Source organism: Myodes glareolus, chromosome 16, assembly GCF_982192425.1.
Source record: "Myodes glareolus chromosome 16, mMyoGla1.1, whole genome shotgun sequence".
Taxonomy (NCBI): Eukaryota; Metazoa; Chordata; class Mammalia; order Rodentia; family Cricetidae; genus Myodes; species Myodes glareolus.
Genome location: NC_142041.1, coordinates 62,047,932 through 62,068,728, shown reverse-complemented (window position 1 = coordinate 62,068,728; position 20,797 = coordinate 62,047,932). Strand labels below are relative to the sequence as shown.

Below are 20,797 nucleotides of genomic sequence, written 5' to 3'. Positions count from 1 at the left end.
CCAGAAAATCTATCTACCTCAAGCTAGGTCTTGCAGGGTGATAGATATGTATACTTGCATATCTACCTCAAGCTAGGTCTTGAGGTAGATAGATTTTCAATTTTTCAAGAAACTGCCATACTGATTTCCAAATTGACTACAAGTTTTCATTTTCACCGGCAGTGGAGGAGTGTTCCCCTTAGGCACATCCTCTCCAGCATGGGCTGTCACTTGTGTTTTTCATCTTAGCCATTTGGAAGGGAGGAAGATAGAATCTCAGAGTAGTTTTGATTTGTATTTCTCTGATGTAAGGATATTGAACATTTCTGTGTTTCTCAGCCATTTGAGATTCTTCTGTTGAGAATTCTCTGTGTAGATTTGTACCTCATTTGTTGGTGTCTAGTTTCTTGAGTTCTTTATATATTTTTGATATCATCTCTCTGTCGGGTGTGGGTTAGTGAAGATCTTTTCCCATTCTGTGGGCTGTTGAATTATTTTTGATGGTGTCCTTTGTTTTCTAGAAGCTTTTCAGTTTCATGAGGTCCCACCATTTATTAATTGTTGATCTTAGTGCTTGCACTATTGGTGTTCTGTTCAGGAAGTTCTCTCCTATGCCAATGCATTCAAGGCTATTCTCCATTTTCTTTTCTGTCAGGTTCAATATATCTGATTGAGGTCTTTAATTCCCTTAGACTGAGTTTTGTGCAGGGTGATAGATATATATACTTGCATTCTTCTACATGTAAACATCCACTATTTGTTGATCAGAACCAGTTGTTGAAGATACTTTTCTTTTTCCATTGTATAATTCTGGCTTCTTTCTAAAAATCAAGTGTTCATAGGTGTGTAGATTTATTTCTGGGCCTTTGCTTTGATTACACTGGTCAGCCTGTCTCTTTTTATGCCAATACCATGTGGTTTTTATTACTATTGCTCAGTAGTACAACTTGAAATCAGGGATGGTGATACCTCTGGAAGTTCCTTTTTTCCCCCTAGGTTTTTTGTTTTTCCATTTGAAACTGAGTACTGTTCTTTCAAAGTCTGTAAAAAATTGTGTGAGAATTTTGATGGGATTGCATTGAATCTGTAGATTGTTTTTGGTAAGATGACCATTTTTACTGTGTTAATTATACTGGTCTATGAGCATCTTCTGATATCTTCTCTAATTTCTTTCTTTAAAAACTTGAAGTTCTTGTCATACAGGGCTTTCACTTGCTTGGTTAGAGTTACACCAAGATATTTTATATTATTTGTGGCTATTACGAAGGGTATTATTTCCTTAATTTCTTTCTCAGCCCATTTATTGCTTGTATATAGGAGGCCTACTTTTTTTTGTTTAAGTTAGTTTTGTGTCTAACCATTTCACTGAAGATGGTTATGAGCTTTAGGAGTTCCCTGGTAGAGTTTTTGGACTTGCTCTTGACACTGTCATATCATCTGCAAATAACAATACTTTCACTTCTTCCTCCCAATTTGTATCCACTTGATCTCCTGTTGTTGTCTTATTACTCTAGCTAGAACTTCAAGGACTACATTGAATAGATACTGAGAAAGTGACAGTCTTGTCTTATTCCTGATATTAGTGGAATTGCTTTGAGTTTCTTTTCATTTAATTGAATGTTTGCTATTGGTGTGCTGTGTATAGACGTTATTATTTTTAGGTGTGTCTCTTGTTTCCCTGACCTCTCCCGGATTTTTATCATGATGGGGTGTTGGATTTTGTCAAAGATTTTTCAATATCTAATGAGATGATCATTTTTTTCCTTTCAGTTTGTTTATATGGTGGACTACATTGACAGATTTTTATATGTTGAACCATTCCTAAATCGCTGTGATGAAGCCTATTTGGTTATAGTGGAGGATTTTTTTTTTGATGTGTTCTTAGATTTGCTTTGTCAATATTTTATTGAGTATTTTTGCATCAAGGTTCATAACAGAAATCTTGTTTTTTGTTGAGTTTTTGTGTGGCTTGAATATCAGCGTTTCTGTGGCCTTATAAAAATAATTTGGCGATGTTTTTTCTGTTTCTTTTTTGTGGAATAATTTGAGGAATATTGGTATTAGCTCTTCTTTGAAAACCATCTGGCTCTGGGCTTTTTGTTTTTGTTTTTGTTTTTTTTGCAGGGAGAGTTTTAATGACTGCTTATATTTCCTTTTGGGTTATAAGTTTATTTAAATTGTTTTTCTGATGTTGCCTAAACTTTGGTAAATGGTATCTATTGAGAAAATTGTCTGTTTCTTTTAGGTTTTCCAATTTTCTGGAGTACAGGTTTTGTAAACTATGGCCTAGTGATTCTTTAGATTTTATGTCCCCTTTTCATTTCTGATTCTGTTAATTTGGATATTTTCTCTCTACCTTTTGGTTAGTTTGGATAAGGATTTGTCTATCTTGTTGATTCTCTCAAGGAACCAACCCTTTGTTTCATTGATTCTTTGCATTGTTCTTTTTGTTTCTATTTTGTTGATTTCAGCCCTCAGTTTTATTATTTCCTGATGTTTACTCCTCTTGGGTGTATTCCCTTCTTTTTGTTCTTGAGGACTCAGGTGTGTTGTTAAGCTGCTAATATGGGCTTGCTCCATTTTCATGAAGGAGCTTAGTGCTGTGAACTTTCCTCTTACCACCGCCCTCACTGTGTCTCAGGTTTGGATATTTTGTACATTCATTTTCATTGAATTCTAGAAAGTTTAATTTCTTTCTGTTTCTACTTTGACCAAGTGATAATTCAGTAGAGTTGTTCAGTTTCTCTGTGTTGCAGGCTTTTTTATTTTTCTGTTTTTGTTGAAAATCAGCTTTAATCCATGGTGTCTGATAGGATACAGGGGCTAATTTAATTTTTTTTTCTACTTGCTTTCTGACTGAATTATGTGGTCAGTTTAGTAGAAGGTTCCATGAGCTGCTGAGAAGAAGGTATATTCTTTGGTGTTTGTGTTAAATGTTCTGTAGATATCTGTTAGGTCCATTTGAGTTGTATTATCTGTTAGTTCCATTATTTCTCTGTTTATTTCTGTCTGGACAACCTGTCCATTGGTGAGAGTGGGATGTTGACGTCTCCCACTATTAATGTGTGGAATTTGGTATATGATTTAAGCTTTAGTAATGTTTCTTTTATAAATGTGCATGCCCTTGCATTTGATATTCAGAATTGAGTTATCATTTTGGTGGGTTTTTCCTTTAATGAGTATGAAATGTCCTTCTATATGTCTTTTGATCAATTTTGGTTTGAAGTTTTATTTTGTTAAATACTAGGATAGCTATACCAGCTTGCTTCTTAGTTCCATTTGATTGGAAAATACTTTCCAACCCTTTCTTCTGAGATAGTGTTTATTCTTGATTTTGAAGTCTGTTTCTTGCATGTTGCAGAAGGATGGATCATGTTTTCGTATCCTTTCTGTTTTAGCTTGTGTCTTTTTATTGACAAATTTAGTTCATTAATATTGAGGGATATTACAGACTAGTGATCGTTAGTTCCTGTTACATTGTCATTGGTGGTGGTAATGAGTGTGCATTCGCATGTACATGCATGTGTACATTTCCCTTCTTTGGATTTTGCTGATGTGAGATTATCTATTGCCTGTGTTTTTGTGGGTGTGGTTAACTTCGTTAGGTTGGAGTTTTCCTTCTAGTACCTTTGGTAGAGCTGAGTTTTGGACAGATATTGTAAAATTTGACTTTGTCACGAAATATCTTGTTTTCTTCATCTGTGGTCACTGAAAGTTGGTCTGGCATCTGTGGTCTCTCAGAGTCTGTAAGATATCAGTCTCCACTTTTCTGGATTTTAGAGTGTCCATTGAGAAGTTGGGTATAATTCTAAAAGGCCCGTCTTTATATGTTAGTTGGCCTATTTCCCTTGCAGCTTTTAGTATTCTTTATTGTTCTGTATTTTTAGTATTTTGGTTATTATGTGACTTGGGGACTTTTTTTTCTGGTCAAGTCTATTTGGTGTTCTCTAAGCTTCTTGTACCTTTTTAGGCATGTCCTTCCTTAGGTTGAGGAAATTTTCTTCTATGATTTTGTTAAATCTGTTTTCTGAGTTTTTGAGCTAGGATTTTTCTTCTTCTATTATACTTGGTCTTTTCCATTGTGTACAAGATTTCCTGGATGCTTTGTGTTAGGGGTTTTTAGATTTAATGTTTTCTTTGACAATCTATTTCCTCTGTCTTATCTTCAATGCCTGAGAGTCTTCCATCTCTTGTAGTCTGTTGGTGATGCTTGCATGTACAGTTCCTGTTTGCTTTATCACATTTTTCATTTCCAAAGTTCCCTAAGTTTGTGTTTTTTGTATTGCTTCTTCTTCCATTTTCAGATCTTGAATAGTTTCCTTCAGCTATTTAGTTGTTTTTGTTAGCTCTCTTGGCATTTTTTAAAGAAGGGATTTATTGCTTTTCTCAATTTTTAGGTTGTCTTTTCCTTAATTTCTTTAAGGGAGGTTAAAATATCCTCTTTAAGGACCTCAGTCATATTCACAGAGTTATTTCTAAGGTCATTTTCTTGTTCTCTGACTGCATTGGAATGTTCAGGTCTTGCTGGTGTAGGCTAGCTGGGCTCTTGGTGGTACCATATTTTCCTGACTGTTGTTGATTGTGCTCCTATATTGGTGTTTAGGCATCTGGGTTTGGGATGATTAGGTCTAGGCCCTGATTTCTGACTTTGCCTTTGTTGGCTGGATGTTTGGTTCGTTGGTTCCTGTTTCCTCTTTGGTCTAGTTTTTGTGGCCTGCATTTCTGGTGGCTGTCGTGACCTATGAGCTAGTAGGGAGTCTCTGTCAAAGTTGGGAGCTGGCCTTCAGGGGTTAACCTGGCCTTTGTAACTGGTAACTGGTCTTCTGACCGGTGTGGTCTACACCTGAGCAGTAGGGGTCCACCAGGGTGGGGGGCAGGACCCAGTGGTGTGAGGTGGGGTGGTGGTGAAGTGGGAGAGCAGGGCTGTGGGATGGGCCTTGGGGAACAGAATCTGGTGAGTGGGACAGCTCAGCTGGCCAGCGGGTACTAGTTTTTCCATTTTTAAGTAGGTGGAAAAATATTAAAAGAAAAAAGATCCAGCACATGAAGCTAGGTGCTGTTGACGTTTTAGTATGTGTTTGTTTTGTTGGAGCACAGCAATAGCCACTGGTTTGGGTACTGTCTGCAGCTTTTGTGCTGCTCTGGTAGAGGTGAATAGTTATGCAGGGACTGTATTCCCTGCGAAGTTACAGAAATTTATTCTGGCCCGTGGAAAGAGCTTGCTGATTTCTGAGATATGAAGGTAAGAAAAGAACCTTCATACATGGTCATTTAGTTCTTTAAAACTTATTCCAGTAAAGGTGCCAGTAGGGAAGGCTCCTGTGGTGTTGAAATGAGAGCACTCTCCATAGGCTCATGTATCTGAATGAGTGGTTTCTAGGGACTGGAACTGCTGGAGAAGGAATAGAAGGATTAGGAGGTGTGACCTTGTTGGAGCAGGTTTGGTCTTTTTGGCAGAAATGTGCCACGGAGGAGGGATTTGAGATTTCAAAAGCCCATGCTAGGTCCAGTATCTGTCTGTCTGTCTGTCTTCCCACCCACCCACCCCCTCTCTGTCTGTGGATAAGGATGTTGCTTTTAGCTATCTTTCTAATATCATGTCTGCCTGCCTTCACCATGCTCCCCACCATAATGATAATGAACTACCCCTCTGAAACTGTAAGCCAGTCCCCAATTAAATGCTTTCCTATATGAGTTGCCTTGGTCATAGTGTCTCTGCACAGAGATAGAACAGTGATTAAGCATCTCTTCTTCCCAATGACAGGGTGTCAGGGAGATATCTAGACAGAGAAACAACCAAGACCCTTGTTTTTTTACCTTACTCTATAGGAAAGAAAATAATTAGAGATAGATTATAGGAGAAAAGAAGTTGGAGGTGTAAAATTTAGAGAATGTTGCAATGCTTTTCCCTCTTGCAGATGTCCATAAGAGCATGTCTTAAGGTAGCTTCATCAGAAAGCTCATATTCTGGGTCAGGAGAGGTGACTTAGCAGTAAGAAAAGACACTGTACTATTCTTGTAGAGGACCTGAGTTACGGTCCTTGTTTGACAACTGTAATTCCAGTTCCAGTGGGACCTGACAGCTCTGACTTACTGTACACCTGCACCCATGTGCATGTAGACATATACACAGATACATAATTAAAAAGTAAAATAAAAAATTTTAAAACCTCATATTGTGAAAACGACAGGAAAATAAAAACCCAAGCCCAACCCTTTTCAGAGAGTCTGTATATGACCATTTATGGTAAGGAAATATGGTAATCTTAAAGGCAGAGGATAAAACTCAAAATTGCATATTGGGTATTTATTGACTACCCGTTACCATGTTGAGAGCAGCGATGAAGAGTTCCTTCCCTTCTCTCTCACTTGTGCAGTCTAATGAGTCATTCCAGTATCTCAGCCTCCTAAGCGCTTCCTCACTGGTCCTTGTCCACTCCTTGCTTTCTGTCTACTTTGGGGAGAGGCTTATATAAACTTTTAGATTAAGTAATTATTTACAGTCTTACCTAGAAGTACTGCTATTGATATTCTTTGTTGATGTTTTTGCTTTTTGTGAGTTTGTTTGCTTGTTTCTCTGTGTAGCCCTGTTTGTTCTAGAACTTCCTCTGTAGACCAGGCTGGCCTTGAACTCAGAGATCCGCTTGCCTCTGCCTCTTGAGTGCTGGAACTAAAGGCATGCCCAGCTCTATTGAAATTCTTAAGTATGTAGATATATACAACTCATATAATTCTCTTTTAGATTCAAAATATATATCAATTTCTATGCCACTAATACACATTCCTCTAATAAATTTGTACTGTAGTGATATACTGTAATTTGTTATTTTTATTGTGTGTTTCTTTGTTAGTCGTTAATCATGAAATAACAGCAGCACAAACATGAAGCCTGTAGAAGATTTCAAACACAAATCTAGTCCACAGAACATAGAAGCAAAGCTATGTGAGAACTGGTCATGTTTGATAGGTCTCCCTAGCCCTCCATCCTCCATACATATGTCAGAGGCTGCACAGGCCTTCTCCTTTGCAGCATAGAGCTGTGCTTGGTTACTTCTGTTTTCATGGCAAAACACCAGGACCAAGGCAACTATAAAAAGAAAATATTTAACTTAGTGGCTCACGGTTCCAGGGGATTAGAGTTTCTGACCATCATGGCAGCAGGCTGGAGGGCGTGTCTCTGGAGCAGTAGCTGAGAACTTATATCTGATCCATAAGCATGAGGCAGAGACGCATAGAGAGGCCATTTGGGAATGGCATGAACTTTTGAAACCTCGAAACTTACCCTAGTGTTTGGGGTTGGGCTCCAGGAATATAGCTGCCTGGCATGTTACATGGAGTCTCAGGTCTATTCTAAATTTAATGTGAGAAGCTTGCAGGTCTCTAGCTTTCGGTAGTGGGTAGAGGTTACTGCCTTTTGCTTAGGTAAGAAAATATAGTATAGTCAGATATGGAATGCAGTTAAATCTGTGAGCATCAACATGTTTTTAAGAGATTCAGGAGGAATCATCAAGTATGTATTTGTTGCAGGAGACTATACTCAAGAGAGTAGAGATAGCAGTTGACCACATGTACAGTATCCTACAAGGCTCTGCTCTTCCTCCCATCGTTCTCTCTCTGACCTGACTTGTCACTTCAGTAGATGTCTGGGTGGCCTGTCACCCCACTGATAACCAGGGCCGGATCTGGCTGGCTATGCTGGTGTACCCTTCCTCGTTCACTGCAGTTCTCGGGTCAAGGGTGTAGCAGCTGTGCTCACTGCAGAAGCTTCACGCGGCCTTTCCAAGGTTATCTCACTCCAGCCACCCCAGAAAACATTTTCCCCAAAAGTCGGCAACACTCCCATTTTAGAGATTCTTGCTTTCTCGTATGACTGAATGCAACCCTTTCAGTCCTGCTTTTCATGACAACCTCTTTCAGATTGCATTCTCCTGCATCCCACCCTGACAGGGTGTCCCCCTACCCCCAAATACTGCATAGTATCACCTGTGTTAACCTCCTGTTGCTAAAGCAGACTGCTGGAGGGTGGGGGGCGGAAGTGGCTAGATCCTGTAGGACTATCCTGCAGAATTTAGTTACTGTCTTCCCAGCATGGGGAGTGGGTAGGGAAAGTTAATGCTTATGTAGGAAGAGACATGGCCACACTTGTATCGAGAACCAACAGAAGTGTTTCTGTGGTTATGGCTGGATTAGTTGTGAAGTTTTGTGAGAGAATAGAAGCAAAAACAAAACAAAACAGTTCACTGGTTCAGGTATTGTGGTAGGCATTGAAGGAAGAATAAAACCTGATTCTGTCTTCCTGGAAGAGTGCTTATCTGAACATTTATTAGAATCTCCCTATATTCCTGACGAGACGCTTATCTAATCTGTATTACAGATTAAAAGAAATTTCAAACTTTGTTTTAAAGATTTTGAGCTTCTTTTGCATGCTAGTAAGTTTTGCACCAAAGAAAGTGTGTAATTTTGGACATTATTAAAGTAAACCAATAGGTTTCTTGCTGCAGAATGTCTCAGAACTTAAATTTGCATGCATGATAAATCTAGGGATGTATATAATGTATAGTATTTCTCAGACTCAGTAGGGTATGGATTGTATTATGTTAATGGACATAGATGATGACATAGAGCAGACTTGAGGAAATGGTGGCTTCTATGATTTGTTTAACATCTACTTAAAAGTAAGATTCATAATGACTTCAGACTGCACAGAAGTTCATTGAGATGTATAGACTTTGTGTCTGGTTTATTTTGGTGTATAGTTTTTTTATTTGCAAGTTTTTTATAATAAATTTTGTTAAAATATCAGAAAAGATAAGCTTCAACTAATGAAAGGTCTTCTTGGTTCTGTCCTTTGGCAGTCTTAATATTTTGATAGTACCATATAGAACATAAGGGCTGGTGAGATGGCTGTTAAAGGCTAAGCTCACAACCATATGAACCATGATTAACTAGGAAAATGCCAGGATTCTTTTGTGGCCACATTGTAATACTAAATCATACAAGGTTAATGGAGTTCCAAGTTTGGCATAAGAGTAACTAATAACTTCAATAAGCAAATTGTGTGGAGTGAGTTGAATTCTGTGTGAAATTTATGATGTTGAAATGTGTAACATTGCCTTTCTATTGCCTTCATTTAATTTCTTTTTTATCTTTTTTCTTTTTGGCCTTTCAAGACAGGGTTTCTCTGTAGCTTTGGTGCCTGTCCTGGAACTAGCTCTTGTAGACCAGGCTGACCTCGAACTCACAGAGATCTGCCTACCTCTGCCTCTCGTGCTGGGATTAAAGGTGTGCGCCACCGCCCGCTGTCTCCCATGTTTTAATTTTAAGGATATACTATTTTAGCATTAAGCATTAGTTCAGTTATTATTTTGGCAGGTGGTGGTGTTTTAGAGTTTACTATATAGGAAATGTGGCCCAGTGGAAAGGAGAACCATAGACCCTGTGTTGAGAGTCCTTGATGAAGGCTCCCTTAATCACACTTGTAACTGGGGGTCGGCAAGCTGCTGCTGCAGACAAACCGAGCACTGCGCTTTTCTCCATCACCCCATGATTTAAGTTTTAGAATTTTAAAATAAAAAGTCACGTTTTGTGATGTGTTGAAGTAGAGATGTCAGTTCTCATTCATCAAATGTCAGGGTCCATAGCCACATTCTTTGGCATCTTCAGCAGTGGTGAAGAGGTGTGCCCAGGCCATTTGGCTTGCAGAGCTGAAAGTATTTGCTCTGCGGGTCTTCTCAGGAAGTTTGGTGCTCCCTGGTTTATCTTAGTGAGTGGTCTGATTTAGGGTTATTTGATGAGTTTATGAATGATAAAGAGCTGTTTTATTCAGAACCAAGACTTCAAATCATTGTCTTTTAATAATTTTACCTTTCATTTATTCCTGATGATTCTGTATTTTGTTATTTTCTGGTAGATGTGTTTAATTTTCTTCCTTTTCTTGTTGACTGGTAAACAGTATGTGATGTTGCATATTATGTTAAGTAGAGCTTGGATTTGAGAAACACTTCTTGGCAGAAGAACCAGAAAAATTGAATAATCTTGCGTGTTCCTCATTCTTATGGAAAAATTGTTATATTTGATACCTATTTCCATACAGTTAAAATATATTGTAGCGTTTTCTTACAGAATTGGCTCTACAAGCATTTTTCTTTTCTTTCAGAAATAGTCTCCTTCAGTTTGGTCAGCAATGTTAGAAGTTTCCTTTTGAAACTAGATTTATTTATTTGTAAAGTGTGGGTACACACAAACCACATAACACATGTAGATATCAGGGGACAGCTCCCGGGAGCTGGTCCTCTGCTTTTACTGTGCACTTGTTGGGGATTGAGCTCAGGTCATTGGGCTTGGTGTTAAGTGCCGCGCCCCGCAGAACTATCTTTCTGTCCCCTAGAGATTTCGAAAATAAGTAAACTGGAGTGAGATACTGATACTCAAGAACACCTTGGAAAACACAAAATCTAGGACTTTATTGTTCAATTCTATCTAAAATTTCAGTGCAATTGAAGTTAATCTGGTGAACTAAGTCTTTTTTAGAAGAATATTTCAAATGACCCAAGTAGTAAGTATACTTAATAGGTTTGGTTGCTCCAATTAATTAGGAAACATGCTTTAAAATCCTGTTTTTTTCCTTTGAAAGAAAATTTGCGTTTATTTGTTTGGTGGGCTTTTGTGTGAGTGCATACACAGCAGCGCGTGTGTGCGCACATGTGTGTCAGAGGACAAACCGTGGGAGCATTGCTTCTCTCCACTAATGGGTCCTGGGAGTTGAATTCAGGTCTCAGGCTTGGCATCAGGTGCTTTACCTGTGACTCCATCTCTCCAGCCCACACGTGCTTCCTGTTCCAAGCAGCAAGACCATTCACTCTTAAGACAAAAGCAGCTGGTGTAAGTGGAGCATCCACCACCCAAAAGCTGGAAATAGGAAGTGCTCCAAAATTTGAGACTTGCAAGAGACTTTTAAAAAAAATTATTTAGACAGGCACTTCAGTTGTCCACAGCCTACAAACAAGGCTCTTTTTTTTTCTGCCTAGACAAGAGCTCACATTTCAGTGTCTCAGCTGAGTTGTTCTGCATCTAACCCATGCTTGTGGAGCTCATGGGTCAGTTAGAGATTGGGCAGGGTTTTGTACGTAGAATGGGGGCTCTCTCTCTCTCTGGGTCTCGTCTAGTATCCCCCCTTCATGTTTTGTCAGTTTTCCAGATGTTAACTCTGTCTCCAGACTATGTTTTTCACTCTTTAGGGACTTGAAACAAATTTGTTTTTGTATTCTATTCAGAGTTTGTGGTGTTCTGCAGGAGAATTTTTTTTCAGTCAGAGTTTAACTTGATCAGACTAGAAGCAATTTCTGTTTCCTTTCTTTAAGACCTGTTAGTATCCCACTGTGTGATTGGTTACTACGTGATTTTTTTTAACCCAACTTGTATTTCTGAACATTCAGTTGTTTCATGTTTGCTATAACAATGTTGGTGTTGTTGTTGTTGGTGGGGTGTGTGTATGTAGTACTTTCATTTAGCATGCCAATCAGGCAATTAAAGGATACAGGTACATGTTACAGTAGATTAGAAAGTGACAAGAGCTAGCTACGGTGGTGTCAGCTGTGGGAAGACAGAGTATAGTAAGAAATAGTATTACAACTTTAGAATAAGCTTAGAGAGAAGTCAGAGACCAGTGATGCAGGCTGGTGAGCCTGGGCAACAGAAGGGGCAGCAGGACTGGGATGGAGTAAGTGGAGTCAGAGATGTGACTAGGAGTGAAGTTTATGTAAGGCTTTGATCACTGAACCACTGGCAGCTGATGGATTCTGGGAGACAGGGAATCACTGTCTTAAGTGGAGTTCTCACTGTTGAGCCTGCCAGGTCCCAGTGGACAGCTCCAAATGCAAGGTCACACAGACTGCCCTGGTTAAACTCAGCAGGTTACAAACCAAAACAATCAGACAAGAGAAATGTGAGAGAGATTTGTTGAAAAGAGAGAGCGGGAGTAGTCCTCTTGAGTTACAGTTTGATTCTCTTGAGTTGTATTTCAGACTCACTGCAGGTTTCCAGCAAAACTGAAGTCTGAGAGGAACACATTGGTTTCTTAAAGAGTGGTTGCAGGTCACCACGTCACTCCAGACTGAGGATGAGGCTTTTTGAATGCTTGGAGCTTTTCAGCAGAGTTAGATGAAAATGATACCTTTGGCATTTTGATTTACATTATATTTCTTTAATTATAGATAAGGTCGAACATTTTATACATGTAAAGTTATTTATATTTCCTTGGTGAACTGAATTTAAACCTTTTCTTATTTTTTCTGCTCATTTAATAACTGTTTTACTGATTTGCAGTGGTGTGTGTGGGTGTGTATTTGTGTATGTGTACTTGGAAGCTCATATGCATTTATGTAGTTGGAAACCAGAGGACACCATTGTGTGTCCTGGAACTCACTCTGTAGACCAGACTAACTTTGAACTCAGAGACCCACCTGCCACTGCCTCCCAAGTGCTGTGATTAAAGGTGTGCATCACCACTGCCTCCCAAGTGCTGTGATTAAAGGTGTGCATCACCACTGCCTCCCAAGTGCTGTGATTAAAGGTGTGCATCACCACTGCCTCCCAAGTGCTGGGATTAAAGGTGTGCATCACCACTGCCTCCCAAGTGCTGGGATTAAAGGTGTGCATCACCATTGTCTCCCGAGTGCTGGGATTTAAAGGTGTGCATCACCACTGCCTGGCAGCTTTTTTTCTTTCTTCTTTTTTTTTTTCTTAAATGTGAATTTAGAGGTTCAGTTCAGGTCCTTTTGCAGTCTGACCCATACCTCAGCTTCAGATTGCCAGACTGTAGGTTTGTTTATGAATTTATTCATTTAGTTTTTATAATAAATAGTTTTATATATTACATATAAACTATATAAAATATAGTTTTCACATGTGTTTGTAATACATATTGATCATCTTTACCTCCACCTTTCCCTGTATCTCTGCTACTCCCACTCTGTCTTTTATCCACAAGTCTCTCTCACATTTCTCTTGTCTGATTGTTTTGGTTTGTAACCTGCTGAGTTTACCAGGGCAGTCTGTGACCTTGCATTTGGAGCTGTCCACTGGGACCTGGCAGGCTCAACAGTGAGAACTCCACTTAAGACAGTGATTCCCTGTCTCCCAGAATCCATCAGCTGCCAGTGCTTCAGCATTGAGTGCTGGACCCTCCCCCTTCTGTGGCAACCACTGTTTTCAAATCTTCTCGTATACCTCCTGGGTGCAAGTAGGTTTAAAGCAAGTTTCAGAGAGCACAGTCAGGGTTTAGAAGATGCTTGTTGACCCCTTCCTCCTCTGCAGGGCCCCACACGCTTCTCTCACTTTGAGTCCACCATTCTCTAAGACCTACCTGATTTGTGTTGCTCTAGCTGAGAACACGGCTGCTGTGAGTATACTTTCCAGTCTTGCCATTGTCCATCCACTCGTCTCAGGATGATCAGCCAAGGCTGTGGAGCTGGTGTGCCTTCATTTGAAAGCGAGCTCCAATCATGCCAAGACACCTGGCGTCTGCTTTAGTTTCTGCGAGTGAAAACGGAAGCAGTAATCGCATTTACTGCTGAGAGCTGTTGGAAATATTAAGTGAGTTACTGAATGCCCAGTGCTGGATCTAGTAAACCGCTTAGTTAATGTTAGCTGTTACTCTCTCATTTAACATGTTTATTGGACTTCTCAGTGCTGGGCATCCTGCTAGCTGCCAGACACTGGGTGCAGCGGGGGAGACGTTCTGCTCTCCTTGTGTGAGCAGAGTCACTCTTCTTGCATCTTTCCTAGAACATCCCCTTGGAGTAGCTGTAGTCATTTCAGCTTCTCCTTAATTGAAGAGTTACATGGTGTGTCATACAAGGTTTTCAAGAGTGTCCTGGCCTGCCTGAATTTGAGAAGTGAAAGGATATGCTGATTTGATTTTACTAGCTCTGCATTTTGGTAGAACAAGAGAGCAGTGACAAAGAAGATTAGGAGTATAGCCCTTCATCCACTTGACATTATCACGAGTTCATCAGCTCTCAAGTGTTTGGTTTCTGGCCGGAATTCCTTGCGCATAACTGGGGTGATTGGGCTTCCTGAGAGAGCACAGTGGCCACGCTCCTGTCACTCTCGATCACTGTCCTGGAGGGCGTTCTGAGTCCTGACTCTCAGGCTAGGATACAGCTTTCTCCAAAGGTCTCACAAGGAGTTTCTTCTGTTGTAAATACGATTATGTGTAAACCTTCCTTTTGTTCTCTTGAGTGATTTATAAAGGAGAAAAACAGAAACAGTAATAAGTGAGACTTATTTGAGACCGTTCTGCACTCCCACACACATCTCAGGTTTCCAGAGCTCTGCGTCGCTTTCTCATGTACCGAAGGAACCTTATACTCCCTGGACCCAATGACTTACTACTTTTGCTGGCATCCTGGTTTTTTAAGAACACATGGAGGGCTTTCTCCAAATCAATACAGACATTTGGATAGTATTGGACTTGTTAGTTGTTTACACAGTCCACTTTAAAGCAAAAGTAAATTATTTTTCCATCTGATCCTGCCTAAGTCTGAATCAGTCTGTCATGTTGGTTTCTGTTAGTCTCTATTTAAGCAGTTCTAGAACTGATCTTATCAGCATACCTGCTGCTGTCAGCTTGCTTTATCCTCCTTTTCTTTTCTTCCTTTCTTTTTTGCATTTTTTCTTCTTTTGCTGCAGTGCAAATAAGCAGCTTCAGCATGTAGCTTTTCTCTTTATTTCAGGTGAGATTTAGGTTCTTAGGCAGTAATTCTGGGGCTGTATATTTAATTATCTTAGGTATTATTCTCATTATGGCTTTCTGCTTTTTCTCAGTTTGAGTTTCCTGGGAGCTTATTACCCATTAATTTCCCAGGCTTTTTCTTGGCTTCAGTTACCAAAAACCTTGACTGACTTACCTCTTTATTTCTTTATGAGTTATTGACATTCTCATGTTCTCTGTTCAAGATACATCTCTTCAAAGATAAATGAGTTGAAGAACTGCTACACTATGATTGACAAGTCACTGAACAGTTTATGTAGAACATAACTCCAAACATGTAAATAAATGCTCTTTATGACATAGAAAAGAGACTGTAAACCTTTTGACTTGCCTTCGTTAAAAATGCCTGGAGATGTATTTGGTGGTGTCTACTTTTTGAAATGGCACCATCTGAGTTTTCTGTGCTTATCTACCCACTGCCTGCTGTTTCAAAATGTACTGTCATTGTTGACTGACCCTTGTTTTCTGCAGAGGTCTGAAACTGTTTTCCTTGTAGTGTGAGCAGTGCTGGAGGCAGAGGACAAACGCTCCACCTTACCTAGGTCTGGCTCTGGTCCTCATCTGACTTCATTAACCGCATTTATCACTTCACTGACCCCACTCAGCCACACTGCCTACTTCCTGCTCCTCAGACTCATCAAACATGTTGCCCCATATGTAAAATGGAAAGCTGGGGCTCTTGCCATCCTTTCCTGTATCTCTTTAAGCAGATAGTGTTGTGCTAGTGCCGTGGTTTTTGGTTCTTCTTGGAGCTAGTGGCTCATAACAGAAAGCACAGGAAGGCTGAAGCATCATAGAAACACTGTGGTGTATCTCAGCAGGCCAGTGGGGTAGCTGCCTAGAAGGAAGGAACGAGAGCAGCTGTTACTTCCTGAGCCTTTGGTGTTCAGTATCTGTGTGTGTCACCTGCTGCTACAGGGCTGAACAGGCTAACCAGTCTCTCCCGTGCTTTACTCTTACTGTGCCAACTCATGTAAATACCCTTCTGGGAATATTAAGATATCTTGAGAGACTTATTCAGAATATCCTAAAAAGCTATTTTATGTGTAGATAAGAATGTGACACACCTAAACTTATCCCTATTGTGAGTAAGAATAATTCATGGTAATCGGAGGTATAAATCATTAGCTTTTCAAGACTCTAAGTGTTCCTCAGCCCCTCCCTATGGGGACACATTCCTGCCAGACTGGATATTAACGTGCATCTTTTCTAGTGGTCTCTCACTTCCCTGGTGCTGTGCTTTGCTTTGGGACACATGGCAGAAACAGAGAGGAGCTGGCAATGCTAAGCTCAGGATTTGATTAATAGGAACGCATGCCTTGATTATCTGTGTAATATAGGAAAAGGAGAGCATAGATGATTGTAGTCCTGTGATACTCTGCAGAGCATTTGTGTAGAAAGTATTTCAATTTGTGATGTTTGATTATTATAAGTTTAGAACATTAGCTCAGGGTACTAATTAAAAATAGGACTAAAGGAGAGTTTTGAAAGGTTCCAGTTCTTCACCTGTTACAGCAAGTTTCTTTTTGCATTTTGTATGTAAGATCCAAATAGCTATGCATATCCTCTTTGTATTTGTTTGAAAACAAATACTTGAATCAGAAAATGTAACATGAGAGCCTGCTTATTGGGGTTTATGTCCTGCCCAGTACTCACAGCTAGTAAGCCTACAAAGAAAATCACACAGAGGTCTCCATAAGATTATAAACTGATTGGCCCATTAGCTCAGGCTTCTTATTAGCTCTGTAGCTTATATTAACCCACTTTTCTTATCTATGTTAGCCACATGGCGCAGTACCATTTTCAGCAGGGTCAGGTCACATCCTGCTTCTTTAGTGGTCTGGGCAGGACTGCCAAGGGAACTTCCTGCTTCCCAGAATTCTCCTGTTCTCAAGGCCCCGCCTCTATTTCCTGTCTGGTTGACCCACCTATGCTTCCTGCCTGGCCAATCAGCGTTTATTTAAAACATGATTGACAGAATACAGACAATTCTCCTGCACCACTTCCCCCCCCTCTTTTTTTTTTTATAAACAAAGGAAAATAGCCATAGTACATTTTTTGGGAATGTGGGCGTAGTAGTCCAGGCTACTTATGGTGATTGGGAGTTCTGTTAATCTTATGGGGACCTAAAGAAAATTTAGAATTATGATCAAGTCCTGACTGGAATATCCTGTGAGGCTTCATCTCAGGCAGCATCTCCCACACCAAGAAAATGTACTCTAAAGGAGATGTTTGATTTCAGTAAACTAGTATGGATGGCAGTAAAAAGCCCTAAACCAGCAGCTGTAGAAATTTGGAAGCTCTGAGAGTAATTACTGTCATTGATCTGACAATCTTTGCATTGCTAAAATCTGACAGCCGACCTCTGGGATGCAATTCCAGCTAATACATTGTAAATTGTACTTCTGTATTTAGTTTTTCTGTTTGGTTTTTGAGACAAAATTTCATATATTTACCTGGCTTGCCTGAACTCAGAGATGTCCCCCTGCCTCTACCTCTCCAGCTGGGATTAAAGGCATGCATTACCAGGCCTGGCTCTCAAAAGCCATGTTAAAAGCCCTACAGTTGCTATTAAAGCCTACATTTACTTCTAATGCTTGTGAGAATATGAAACAAAGTAATTACCCATTGGGCTAATTTTATTGCAGATGAGAAGATAAAATGTGTTTTATAAAACAGTTGATTAAATATACCTGTTTCTGGACATATGAATTTTAATTATAACTTTTATAATGTGTTAGAGCTAACATTTTCTTACAGAAATATAGCTCAAGATTAAATATTGGGCAACAGTGGGAAAATGGAATTTAGTATGAAAATATTTGCTTCATGTTAACTTTTTTATGAATGCAGCTAATGCAAAAGTGAATTCAAGCTGTAAAAACAATTAGCTGGGAAAATGCCAAGTAGATTTTTTATATTCCAATGAATAGCTATTAACTTGCAAGTTATTGTTATCATTAAACTATATGCAGATGTACAACTTAGATTCACTTAGATTTCAATGAAAGAGACAAAATACTGCGAGCGTGCAATAGGTCTAATTACCGTTCGGCTCGCCATCAAAGCACATTGATCTTGTTGTTACACCGCTGATGTAATGTCTCTGTGTTTCTTTGGGGAGTATTTGCCATGGGCAAACATCCAAAGTTGATAGTAAATTTTGATCAGCAAAAACACTGGAGGAGATGTCTGGGTTGGACATTGTAACAAAGCAGTTTCTGGAGCTCGTGTAAGCTTTAGAGGCCACACTCCACTTTCTTCCTGTGTTCTAGCCGTCACTGAGGCAATTTATCCATGAAAAGATTTAAAAAAACCACCTTAAAATATAGTCTGATTATATTTTTATACTTCCCTCACATGAAAATTTTAAAACTCAAAACAAATATTTGTGAGCTTAACATTGTGGGGAAACAGAAGCATTTCAGCTATTTTCTAGATATAGTTTCATAAGTGTTTTGTTACTGCAAAGGACTTGAGAGATTTTTCTATACTAGTAATGCACAAAGAAGATCTTCAGAGAAACAGTAGCCAGAGATGGAATTGAATAGTGGAAGAGTTCGTGTAACTCACGGGCTGAATCTTGGATATTTCTTACTCATAGATATCTGTTAGGTTTTTGAGCAGGTCATATTTAGTAAATATATGGTAAAAACTTAAGATTGTATTTCTTTAAAACATTTTATAGAAGATTTTAAGGTACACAATATATGTACATTTATTTCTGTATTTGAAAAGCTATTCCTAAATAAATGTACAGCTATACTATGCTATTACACGAAAACTGAAGTGATTTCCACCCAGATTATCACTTGCATAAAATTGGAAAAGTAATGCAATCAAAGTCAGTCTTACTTTTGATTAGTCTTGACCTAAGGCTTCTTTCACTGGGTCATCTATGTAGTAGATGAATCCAGTTTCCCCAACTCTAAACCTCAAAAACTTTTCTCTACCAGTGTTTATTTCCAAGTTTATAAAGGTATTTGAGAAATATTTTTCAATTATGTTTCCTAAAATGTGCAGTAATTTTTATTATACTCAAACTAAGAGCTCTAGTAGATTAAACAGGTAACTCAGAAAGAGTACAGATGCTTCCCAAGGCTTCCCCGGGGTGTCTCCTAGGTAACTGGTGAGTCTTCCCAAGGCTTCCCCAGGGTGTCTCCTAGGTAACTGGTGAGTCTCTACAAGGTTCCCCCACCAGAAACTTAGAGAGCACTCTAGTGTATTTCCTCTTGAGCACAGTGTAGTCTGAACAATAAAAGTATATGGGAAGGCAAATTCATGAGTCTTATGCTTATGCTGGAAATGATACCATAAAAATAGAGTGCCAAGCACAAGAACTTAGAAAGGAGTAACAAACAAGAATGGAAAAGAAGTATGGAAATAAAAGATGACTACATAAAAAAGATGGGAAAATCCTTGAGATACATTTTAGTTTTACTAAGATCTATTACAGTATGTAAATAGACTACATTAACTCATGGTAAAAATAATCTTAGAACCTGGATGAATGGGGTGGTTTTGTAGAGAGATTTACCAGACCTGCCTTGGAAGAAGATAAAGATGTGGATTTCTGTCAAATTTCTAGAAAACTAATTGGACAGTAGTCACTTAGTGTCGCCCACTGTCCTGGAGAAGAGCAGTTGGCCCAGATGGTTTTTCCAAGAAGTTTACTGAGTCTTTGTAAAACACAGAACAGATTGTTTAAGGCACTGAAAATTACAGTGGCAGCTGATTCTGAAGTGCTAGTGTAGAAGACAAGAGGATGTGCCTTTAGGTGACTGTTCCATATGGGTGTTAGTGGAAAGTCCTGCCTACAGTATCAGTATTGGTAAACAGAGCTACAATGCTTTGGTTTCTTCTAGGCATGTAAAGTTGTTTGGTTACTAGGAAGTGGGCAGTAAAGCTGGCTCTGCTGAGAGGTGAAAGATGAAGTCAGTACTATCCACACGGATGCTGCACATGGGGCTTTTCCTTTATGTTCTGTTCTTTGGAAATCGAGGCCACTATGACTGAACTGTGGAAAGGGGCAAGTTATCGTTTATAAGCTCAGATTTCAGAGAGGTGGACTAAGAGGGATGAGGAGAAACTGGGAGGAGGGGAAACTTCCCAGTCAACTTTCAGCATAGAATGGTCCTCTTTGGTAACTGGTGTCTTTCACGTGACATTAGCTCAAAGAGATATTCTGAATCTGCCAGATCTCCTAAGTCTAGCTAGACTTGCATGGTCTTTATATCCACGTGTAGCATGGCTTCAAAGTTTACAGCTCATGATTGTGCAATTAGTTCAGAGGCAGCACAGTTCAGAGGTTGAACATCGCTGCCAGTGAGACTGGCTTGGCCCAGATTCCAGCTCGCATTAAGTGGTCCTGGGGAGGTTAGTTACCATCTCTGTTCCCTTTTTTCTTCATCTCCAAATGAAATTGAGTTTGTGAACGCATGGATGACTTAAATGTTAATGTCTCCTTTTGTGGTCGTGATGGTTTATGTAGATGTGGTTTAGGGAAGGGGCAAGAATAGGAAGTGTGAGTAGTTTGTGAGGGTGCCAGTGGTGTGTGCAGCGCAGTAGGCCTCTGAGAGGAGCACCCTCTGCCCTGCACAGTCCTCTCTGGAGGCATTGCCGTGACACAGGCTGACTACTGTCTTCTCGGTCTCATATCCTACATTCTCAGATTTCCATTTACCTTCAGTGCAGCCAAAGACTTGAAACTGTGCTTGCTGCTATGCCATTTAATTCACCGCTTTGAAACCCGCTGCCCCAGAATCCTTCCAGTCCTTTGTACTTGCTCCTAGGCACCCAGACATAACTCGGGGAGTCCCACAGACCCAACAGGAGCAGTGTCCTCATGCCTCTTTTAAAACTGCTTTTCGGCTTGCTTGTGGATCTTTTCAAATCATTCTTAATATTTGAATTCCTTAAAAATTAAAACTCAGACCCCATAAAAGACATATTTTCAAATTTTATAGATGTCAAGAAAGAACTATCTAGACATTTTATATATGTGCAAGTTTGAAACTGTGCCAAGACTACTTTACAGCCTTATGA

The 20,797-nt window shown here is 39.6% G+C and overlaps 2 protein-coding genes across 10 annotated transcripts in view; one reads left to right on the top strand and one right to left on the bottom strand.

Moving 5' to 3' along the window:
- Stau2 (staufen double-stranded RNA binding protein 2) overlaps positions 1-20,797 on the top strand; it is a 305,215-nt gene that overhangs the window by 83,300 nt on the left and 201,118 nt on the right. The window contains exon 1 of one of the 9 annotated variants that reach the window (XM_048419919.3): positions 20,110-20,128. The exons of the other annotated variants lie outside the window; for them this stretch is intronic. The gene's annotated coding sequence lies outside the window, so the exon portion shown is untranslated. Of the gene's footprint in view, positions 1-20,109; positions 20,129-20,797 lie in introns of those variants that run through there. 9 annotated transcript variants of the gene reach the window in all.
- Positions 1-20,797, bottom strand: part of Ly96 (lymphocyte antigen 96) — a 415,901-nt gene that overhangs the window by 281,430 nt on the left and 113,674 nt on the right. The window lies entirely within an intron of this gene.